This window comes from Falco punctatus (assembly GCF_963210335.1).
Source record: "Falco punctatus genome assembly, chromosome: 10".
NCBI lineage: Eukaryota > Metazoa > Chordata > Aves > Falconiformes > Falconidae > Falco > Falco punctatus.
Genome location: NC_137590.1, coordinates 26,707,024 through 26,717,438, shown reverse-complemented (window position 1 = coordinate 26,717,438; position 10,415 = coordinate 26,707,024).

Genomic DNA, 10,415 nt, shown 5'->3' with positions numbered 1-10,415 from the left:
ATTTTTTTCTCCAATGCTGAAACTAAAAAATCTATTGTGGTTGGTCTTAAAAATAATAAACAAGGAAGTGTCGATACCCAGATGCATATCTACTTTAACTTCATAAATGAAACATAAAATGAAAACAAAGTCTTATATGGTGAAAAACATACTAATTTCCAATAGCAAACAGTATAAATAATTTACACTATCTTAAGTAGCTCTTAAAACTGATTTTATTAGACATTTCATGTTAAATGTGGGTTTTATACTGTTTTCCAGCAGGGTGTTTTTTTCCCTAGAGAAAGGTAATTCTAGAAAATTATTGATTTTTAAAGAGTGCATTTACATAAAAATTAAGAAAATTTTACCATATTTACAGCAATTGAAAATTTATATGTAAAAAGTCTGACCTAACCCTTTACTGCCACCAATAAAAATACTCTCATTCACTCCAAAAGGTCCATATAATAGAATATTTGGACTGATCATCTATATTGTTTTTTAATTTTCATTTTAATTTGTTAACAAATGAAGTAGCAAAGGACCACTTATGTTACATAACTTGTTTGCATAGCAGACATAACTAGAAATGGTACAGAAAGTTGTTTCTTATCATAGAAAATACTCACAGAACAATTTAGGTTGGAAGAGACCACCTAGTCCAACTGCCTGCCCAGAGCAGGGTGTATGGAGCAAGAAGTGCATGCATCATATCAAACCTTCTCCTCCATCCAACACCAAATTCATCAGAAGATGAAACAAAATATCTATGTGCAGTACCTGTTGTGCAGCGCTATATACAAGCAAAAAAAGAAAATATCCTTTTGCCAATTAGACACAATCAGGAGAGATTCTCAGTGTTATTTGAGTAACATTTTTTCCATCTTTGCAACCTGCAGTGCTGTTAACAGTAGTAAACTAATTGACCATCCATCTTTTAGACATCACTTCCCACATCTTAAAATCCACAGCAGCAATGAACTTCTGCTGATCTATATTACTTCTATTCAGAGAGGGAAAAGGAGTATGAGATTGGGGCAAGGTTGGCACAACAGGGATGTTATGACTTAAATGTCCTTATTCTCTTGCCTTAATTCCAGAGACAGATTAATACTTAAAGTCAAATGACTTGGATTTCCACAGTACATGGTGGAAGCAAGGGGAAGTTTCTCCCTGAAGCACTTTCTGACCCCTTCCCAGTAAAGCACAGTAATTCAATAAATCAGTGTTAATGTTATGATTAGCAATTTAACCAAATTCCTTATCAGCAATTACTTATCCCTTTCCTATCAGCAAACTCCACAGTCAGTATTTTGTGCAATATTCACTATATATTACACACAAATGGAGTAAGGTCTGACCAGTTGTGCAGAAATACAGACTCCAACAAATTCATTTGTTAATCTAGAGATAGATGTTTCATTATTTCCCGAGTATGCAGAGCAGCAGGATGCAGCATGACAGCAGCCCTAAGCAGCCTCTCTTAAAGGGTAGATTTGTAAGGAAAACTCCAAGGCTGACACTTGCAAAGGCAGGTAGAAAAATGGACACTCATTTTGCATTAATTTTAAAGGTAATTTGCCATCCAGGCATTTTTCTTCCTTCTGCTTATCTATAATTCTACACTCATAAAATCGCTGCTTACAGGCTTGGAAACAAGACTCTCTTCCCTTTTCTTTGCTGCAAAGTTCTCCAGGGCCTCTTTGTTCTTACATTGCGTGGTTCATTAAAAAAAGAGAATTTTCATTTTCCTTATAATGGAAGATGTGCCCTTAGAAACTACAGACATCCCTGAAACAACCCCATGCGGGATCTGTTGATATCAGATACGTCTTTCCCTCAGAAACACTCTCACAGTGAAAGAGAAATAGCTTTTCATAAAAGAAACTAAAGAAACTTGAAAAGTAATACAAAACACAATAAAAGGATTTATTTCTAGCAGTGCATTTCTGATATATCTATCCTTTTGGAGATGTGTCACAGTTTCCTAAAGGTTTTGTATTAAAAAACGCTATAAAAACACACAGCAGGTTTCTTTAGGGATTCTACCAGACTTAATTTCCAACTGATTTTCCAAAAGCATATATCTTAAAAAATCCTGATACATTAAACGTTAATGTCAGGTAGCAGATGAGATCCTCCACTTCAGCACTCTGCTCGTGTTGCACCTGAAGAGTATTCAGTGGGGAAAATTACTTGGCTTGACTGCAAAAAAAAATATCTCTGCCTTCACAGCGCCCCCCCTCCATTTCAGTCATTGTTGAGTGAGCTGTGTGTAAAATGTATTTGCATTTCAGTGGCACGTATTTTTAAAAGCATGCTAATGCCACACACACTTGCTTGGACACACCGCCCCCATTTCCATTTGGCACGTTAAAACTGGAACCTTTCTATTATCCCATTTAACTACCCCTTCCATTTCTGAAGTTTCTTATCCTTCTTGCGAACCTTTATCTAAGAAGCAGGCTGAAGCACCAGGCTATGCTAATAAGGAGAAAGTCCCTAGTGAATCCATGTCTGTTTTAATCCTTATTTTCAGACCACTTCTTCTGCAACATATACTAATTAATTAATTTCCACATTTACTTGCCAAACTCTATTCCATAACAAGTGAACCTCTGCCACGACTTCTCTTTCTTTCTCTGTGGACTCCTACAGTATGTACCCGCCGCTTTTCAGCATGTCAAAATTTCTGCCACTCCACACAGCAGCTGGAATTTCAATCCCATTATGCCTTTGACCTGTCCCTCTACTGATAACAAGGCAATTTAAGCCTTGTTTTCATCTCATCGACATTCGGTTTCCTGCCCCAAAAAGTCTACCAGCATGTTCTTTACAGCAGCAGCTGCCCCCCATGAGGCTTTCCCATACTGTATACTGGACTTAACTCAAACTCCACCTTGCTCGAACTTCTCAGATTCCACCTTCTCATTCAAAATCCTACTTCGGTATTAGTAAAGGTAAAATACAAAAGGTTATACTACTATATTTGCCACCCATACTTAGACTACTTTCTTATTTCAGCTCAGAATATGAATTGGGGAATAGGATCTAAACTGGCACTTGAGTAATTTCAGGATTATACCAAAGATGTTTTCTCTGAGCTTTAGGTAAGAGATTTTTTTTTCTGCGAGATTATTCAAGCATTGTCTGAGCCTTCACTATTTTGTAATATTCTTCACCAGCAAAATCAAACAAGATATTTCTCCAATTGTCTTTCCCGTGGTGCATCATTCCATTATTATTTTTTATGGAACTGAAACACATTTGGATGACATTTGTGCATATTCATTCTTAGATGCCATTAACTCGATATATTTCTAGATGTCTGTGTGCAGAGTCACATTGCTGCACGGAGCAGAAGAGAATTTCAGTTAATTGGGAACTGGCTAGAATGAGGGACTTAACAGCTGCATGACCTACGCGTGGACCTTAAATCAAAGATTATCAGTTGTCATGCTATGCAATATTCAAGAGAGACATCTGCTGGCAATAAAAGGAAAGAGCACTGATCATGAACTATCAAGAAAGCACTACACATTTAATTATGCGGTTATATACTTATCCATTAAAATGAACTATTCAGGGCTAATTAGAAATACCCAATCTGCTGAAATCATACATTTACTTTCATTACACCATTTTCCAGATGCATCCCGTTTCATTTATGATGCATTTCATCTGTTTATGTTGGATATGATTTGCCACATTACACTGCTTCACAAATGTTTTCAGTGGGATGGATGCAGCTTAACACAAGAGGCATTTATTTACTAAGAGGATCATACATCTGCTTTAAAGTTTGAATACATGCTCTGAGTGCATGTATTTTATAGATATGAGTCCTGTAATTTTAACTAATCAATGACAGGATGCCAGCCAATAACTAATTGATATGTATCAATTACTAGTAAACAATAAGCTTTGATGATACCTTAACTAATGTCAGCCACAGCAATGGCACCAAAGCCATTTGAATGATCATTAGCACAGCACCAGTGAGATGAGACCCCAGCAGCCTTCCAGTGCTGAAGCTATTTCACTGTAATCAGGCCAAAGATTCTTTTTAGACAACTTTCATGTGGGCTATAAAGGAAAAAACTTCCTTAGCCAATGTCTTTGAATGGTACCTTAGGCACAGCCTTGTTAGCTTGGTTTGTTTTAGCTTGCATTCTAGTATTCGTATTTTGAACTTTGTCAAGAGCCAAGGAGGAAAAAGTGCCACAGGTGTCAAAATATTTATGACTGTCCAGCAGACGATATTTCAAAGAAACAGCGAGGCACAGAATTAGCCATTGCTGGTGCAATATTGCTGATGCAACTGTGTTGTATTTTATTCCACCAACTTTTAAAATTTTCCAGTTGCCTCCACCCAGCTATGAAGCAACTTCTTTCAGCCCTGCTCAGGAAGGAGCCCATTGTTCCCCCACCCCAATGCAAGTTGGGAGCAGGTACCTGTAAGCAAAAGCCATGCTGTTCCTTCTCCAGGATTTATTCTTGGGTCTTAGGAAAACACTTGTGACCAGACCTTCCATTTTCTTTTCGAACACACCAGATTGCACATAACACCTTATTTTTAAAAGCAACACTCTGGACCAGGGGTATCTTATGCTTCTAACAGCACACATATTATGCTCCTCCTCCAGATGCCCTTTCCCTTCTTATTTCTTCATCTAGGTAATTTTCACAGTCACTTGTCTCTTGTGATGCTTTTGTGACTGGGTGACAATAGCCAGCAAGTCTTCACTGTATATACCCTCCCTCTACCCCCAAACGTGTGCTTCAATTAGATGTTCTTTTTGCAGTCTTGCTACAATTTAGTCCTTAAAGCAAGAAAACAGCAGAGATGCTCCAACGTTAATTGAAAGCTCATCTTTCATTGCATTAGGGCATTGAACTCCTGTTCAAATGAGTCAATTGGATAGATGGGAAAACAATTGTCCAAGAGGCAGCATAAAATGGACAGTAACAGACCTGCCTAAAGAGTGAGAAGCCCTAGAAAGAATACTAATGCTTCAGGGAAAATACATTTTAACCAAAGTTAAAGCAAGGGGTTAAAAACCCACCCCAATCATTTCCCTTTAGGAGCTTTAAACTGTTTTCAAATCGGTTTAGTAATTTTAGCTGCATAATTAAAACAAAACAAAACAAAAAAAAAAACCCACAAACAAACAAAAAAACCCCACAACTAACAACACACCACACTATTCCTTCTAGGCTTCCTTTCTAATAGAGTTGTCTTATCTTAAAAAGCCCAGTTCTACTTCTCATCACCTCTCTCCCAGGTTAGAAGCTTTAACTCCTAATCTGTTCCAGTTCTTTCCATCCACCGCGATCCTCCTCATCATCATAAGTTCAGGAACCAGGCTTCTAAAAGTTGTTTGTCAGAACTGACCTTTTTACATGACACCAGCCTGTCCACCAGAATTAGTATTTGTGAGGGGAATACTTATCACTTTACATAATCTGCATTTTTGAGTGTGTCAGTCCCTAGAGGCACAGGTATTGCCTGAAACACACTAAATGTGTGGATTACAATCTGCCCACTCCTGAGAGACTGAAACTTGAACCAAGCACATAGTAGTTCTTAGGGAGCTAATGATTATTGTCACCTTATATCTGCTCTTACAAAAAGTGGTACTTGGTGATCTTTTCAAACTCTTATGTTTATAATCAGAATTGGCTTGACATGACAATGGATGGACACTCCTTTAAAAAAGAAGTTATTTTGTTATTGATTTAGTGTATTCTGTTTTCTCCTCCAGACTCTTTATATGTGGGGTTAACCTCTCTGCTGGTTTTTTTGTTTGTTTGTTTGTTTTCGTGACAAACTACAGAAAGAAATATACAGAAAGAACTGCCAAAAGCACTTCTGCAGCAACCAGCTAGTTGTGAAGTTATCTTTCAGTAGAGGGAATGAGGTCACAGCAGATGAAGAAAGAATTGCAGAGAATCCATTTAAACCATGATATACTACCAATATAGTCCATAAGTCTTCCAAATACTGGTGGATCTTGCAAAGAAAAAAAGAAAGAAATTCAGTGACAGACCACGATCATCCCAAAAGCCTAACACATGGCTAAAATGTAAGGTCATGATTTTTCCTGAGAAAAATAATGGCCTAACTGTAAATCTAAGAATCATCTCATTTAAACTGTTTAAATTAAAAGAGGAAAGTTAAATAATTAGTCAGCATATGCCAGTTGCTTTTCCTGGTTATGAAATATAGATTGTTTGTACACAAAAAAAAAACCTTGAGAAGCTGCAAAGAAAATGCTACCTTTATCATCATTTCTGTTCATCAATGCACGGCACTAGTAACGGTGAGCAAAGGCATAGTGGACTGAAACACTTGAATGACATCTTTGCTCTGAATCAGCTATGCTTGTATAATGAGAATACCTCTTAATGAAACTCAATGTACCATTATAATACAGTTTCACCACAATCATTGTACTTTTATGTCTGGCAGGAGCCAGTCTCCATTATTCTAAGTAGCTAATGTAAGCAGCGCAGATTGTACGTGCTGATATGATTTCACATTCCTTGATAGCAGGGGCTACAGATCTGAAGAAAATTGTTAGTGAGTCAGAGACCACTCACGTTGCAATGCAGCTATAATTAGAAACCACCTACATCTCTGAACTGACGCAGTTATAATCCTGAAGATAACTGGAGCCTATCTTTTACAGTAACTATTGGCAAGTATGAATAAAAACTCACTCTCTATGCCAATAATATTTACACAGTTCTGAAACTACCTTAAACAATGCTAACCCTTACTGACATAACAGGGTTTTAGCACAATGCTTAGTCCCCAAGTATAGTGTAAACTAATAAAGAACAAATCTTACAGATCCATACAAAGACTTTTTCTGTTAATGTCTATCTGAATTATGAGCATACGCATATTCACAGTAAAATCCATCTCAATTTTAGAGGCTTGCATAAAATCTCCCAAATAAATTTTAAAATCTATAGACTACATCACCATCTGAAAATGCACGGATTTATTACTGTGTCAACTCCCAACACACAAAGAAAAATATGAGTGACATGTAAATTCTCTTCCAACCTCTTTCATCTCACAACAGGAAAAAAGAAAACATGCAACCTATTCTAGGACTATTAAATAAAATTTAACATTGTCAAACCTATTATTGTTTATTGAGCCAAGATGAAATGGTTCTGCAACAGAAATTTTAAAAGGTGTTTGGAGTACAGCATATGAACAGCCAGGAGCAAGGTGCAAGACTGCCTTCAGGATTATTCATGAGTTCTATTATCTCACAGCTGGTATGCACTGGGCGCTCTTTTAATTTTTTATGAGGTGAACCCTGCCTGTTTTGTGCAACCTCATCTGTTGTGATGACTCATTTCATGTGAGTGTGAGGTAGCACCAAACCCAGATCTCTAGTCTAATTAATGCTCCGTGGAATTCAGCTTTCCCATTCCACAGGAGGTCTCATTACTTCCTTTAGATTGTCAAGTATACTCCTAAAACAGTATGATTTCCAGAAAAGAGATAAACTGTCAAAAATAACAATGAAAAAATGAGGTCATCCTAGAGATATACTTGGTGGCAAGAAGCAGGATTAAACAAAGATTCACATTTAAAGAAACAGAACCTATCATTAACTCAGACACAAACACAGCTAATCAAAGTATTTACCTGCTGAATTAACATGCAGACATTACTCTGCTCTATCAAAGTAGTCGCATTCCCCAAGATACAATGCATAAAACCAGGCAACTTCAAAAGATATCTTCAGAGTCTGCAGGTAGCTTGATTTTTAACACTGCTTTTATTCCATATATGCATATCCTTCCCCACTTTGTCTTGTAAAATTGTAGCATCTAAATCACTTCTGAAGCCACTGGATTCCCATTCCCAACATTCCATAGAAGAACAGGATGCAATGGCAAATAAGAAAAACCTCTGAACATAGAAAGCTGCCCGTTACCGGACTTGAATGCCTTTAAACAAGCAGCTCCAAGCCTTCCAGACAACTTTTACCTTGTTGTTTCTTACCTCATTTAATGTTGTTGGAATAAGGCAGGCGTTTTTATCTCAGTAGCACAGAAATCATCCGAGAGATGCAGAGAGTCATGGTCTCTCTGCCAAAATCCCCAGCTTCTGTGACTGAACACACCATAAACATGTATAAAATTGAAACATCAACACTGAAAACAGTGTATCTTCTCCTGATGCTAAAGATTGCCAGAGACTTACCTGAAGAGAAAATTAAAAATTCATTTCTTACACAGCTAGTGCTTTTTGCATTTCTGCTAATCAGCCCAAATTTCTATTTCAAGCACTAACTCTCTGGCTAATTTTGTATTTCAATTGAAAACTCATCTCTTAAAAACTTTTTAATTAGCCCTTCTTTCAAGTTGTATAATTGTTAATTAGTTGCTCACTGTTAATTTTCAGTTTGCTGGCATAGTGCTTTGAGAGTTTATAAATAGCCCTCTGCATACTGGTTTGTATTGTTGTAATGTGACAAATCCAGCAGACCAGGCACACGCATCAGGGAAGAGACTGGCATGCTTCTGACATCTACTTCACTAATAAATCCTACAGATTATAAAATGAAACCCGTATGAACTCAGTAAAATTAATGATATTTTATTAATAGAAAATAATATAAATGTATTGGTGAATTGACCTTGGCTTGCTGACAGGTGCCCACCAAGCTGCTCTATCAATCCCCTCCTCAACTGGACAGGGGAGAGAAAATGTAATGAAAAGCTCATGGGTCAAAATAAAGACCGGGAGAGATCACTCACCAGTTACTGTCATGGGCCAAACAGACGTGACTTGGGCAAAATAATTTAATTTATTGCCAATCTAAATCAGAAGTAGGATAATGACAAACAAAAAGAAATCTTAAAACACCTTCCCCGCATCCCTCCCTTCTTCCCAGGCTCAGTGTCTCTACTTCCCCCCTCCCCACGGCACAAGGGGCTGGGGAATGGGGGTTATAGTCAGTTCATTATACGTTCTTATCTGCTGCTCCTTCCTCCTTACGTTCTGTCCCTGCTCTGGCGTGGGGTCCCTCCCATGGGAGACAGCTCTCCATGAACTTTTCCAGCATGGGTCCCTCCCACAGGCTGCAGTTCTTCACACCCTGCCCCAGCGTGGGTCCCTCCCAGGGGGTGCCGGCCTCCAGGCACAGCCTGCCCCAGCCTGGGTCCCCCGCAGGGTCACACGTCCTGCCAGCAAACCTGCTCCAGCCTGGGCTCCTCTCCCCATGGGGCCACAGGTCCTGCCTGGAGCTGCTCCAGCACAGGCTGCCCACGGGGTCACAGCCTCCTTTGGGCACCCACCTGCTCCAGCGGGGGGTCTCCATGAGCTGCAGGTGGGGATCTGCCCCACATTAACCTCCGTGGGCTGAGGGCACAGCCTGCCTCACCGTGGGCTTCACCACGGGCTGTTGGGGAATCTCTGCTCCGGTGCCTGGAGCCCCTCCTGCCCCTCCTTCTGCACTGACCTGGGGGGCTGCAGGGTTGTTGCTCCCACATATTCTCACTTCTCTTTCCCAGCTGCTGTTGCACTGCAGTTTTTACCCATCTTAAAAAAGCTACCATGGAGGCACTACCAATGCTGCTGTTTGGTTCAGCCTTGGCCAGCAGCTAGCCCATATTGTAGCTCTATCAGACATGGGGGAAGCTTCTAGCAGCTTCTCACAGAAGCCACCCCCATAGCCCCACCACTACCAAAACCTTGCCATATAAACCAAATAAGTTTATTCAAATTATTGCAATTTATATTAATACACTGTGATAGTAGTCACATGTCTAAATCAGGACTGAACAGCGCCAACATCTTTTCAAATACAGAGAAAAGAAGCCTTCTGGAAGGTACGCCAAACATAAAGAAACAGAAACGAGTGACAACCTAGATGCAGTACAATAGTTCACCAACATAGTGAGACTCTTCTACTTAACATTAAGAAACAGCATGACAAATGGCACAACTGTGAGAGACGACATGCGTAAGGAGCAGAAACATACAAGGGAAGCAGAAGTGTCACAGCTCACTGCCTACAAATCCATGCATCTGAAGTACAGTATGGAAGAGTTCCTGTACTGATTTTTAGAAGTTTTTCTAAATAGAAAGGAGAAAAACTAGTAAGTTTTGCTGGAGAATCCAAATGATGGGCAATAAAGGATGGAAATTTGGGTACTGAAAGTGGGAAGTTGACATAAAATACATTATTGGACTAGCCAGGAAAACCAACATAATGAAATCAACTTAAAAGGGCAGAAAAAAAAGACAACTAAACTAAAAAAAAAAAAAAAAAAAAAAAAAAAAAAAAGAAAGAGATGGCAGAATATCCACGCTGGAAGATCAACACAACTCTCAAATAAGTGCAGAAAAATGTCATTCATTAGAATATATTTTAAATAACCCATTAGATGTCAAATCC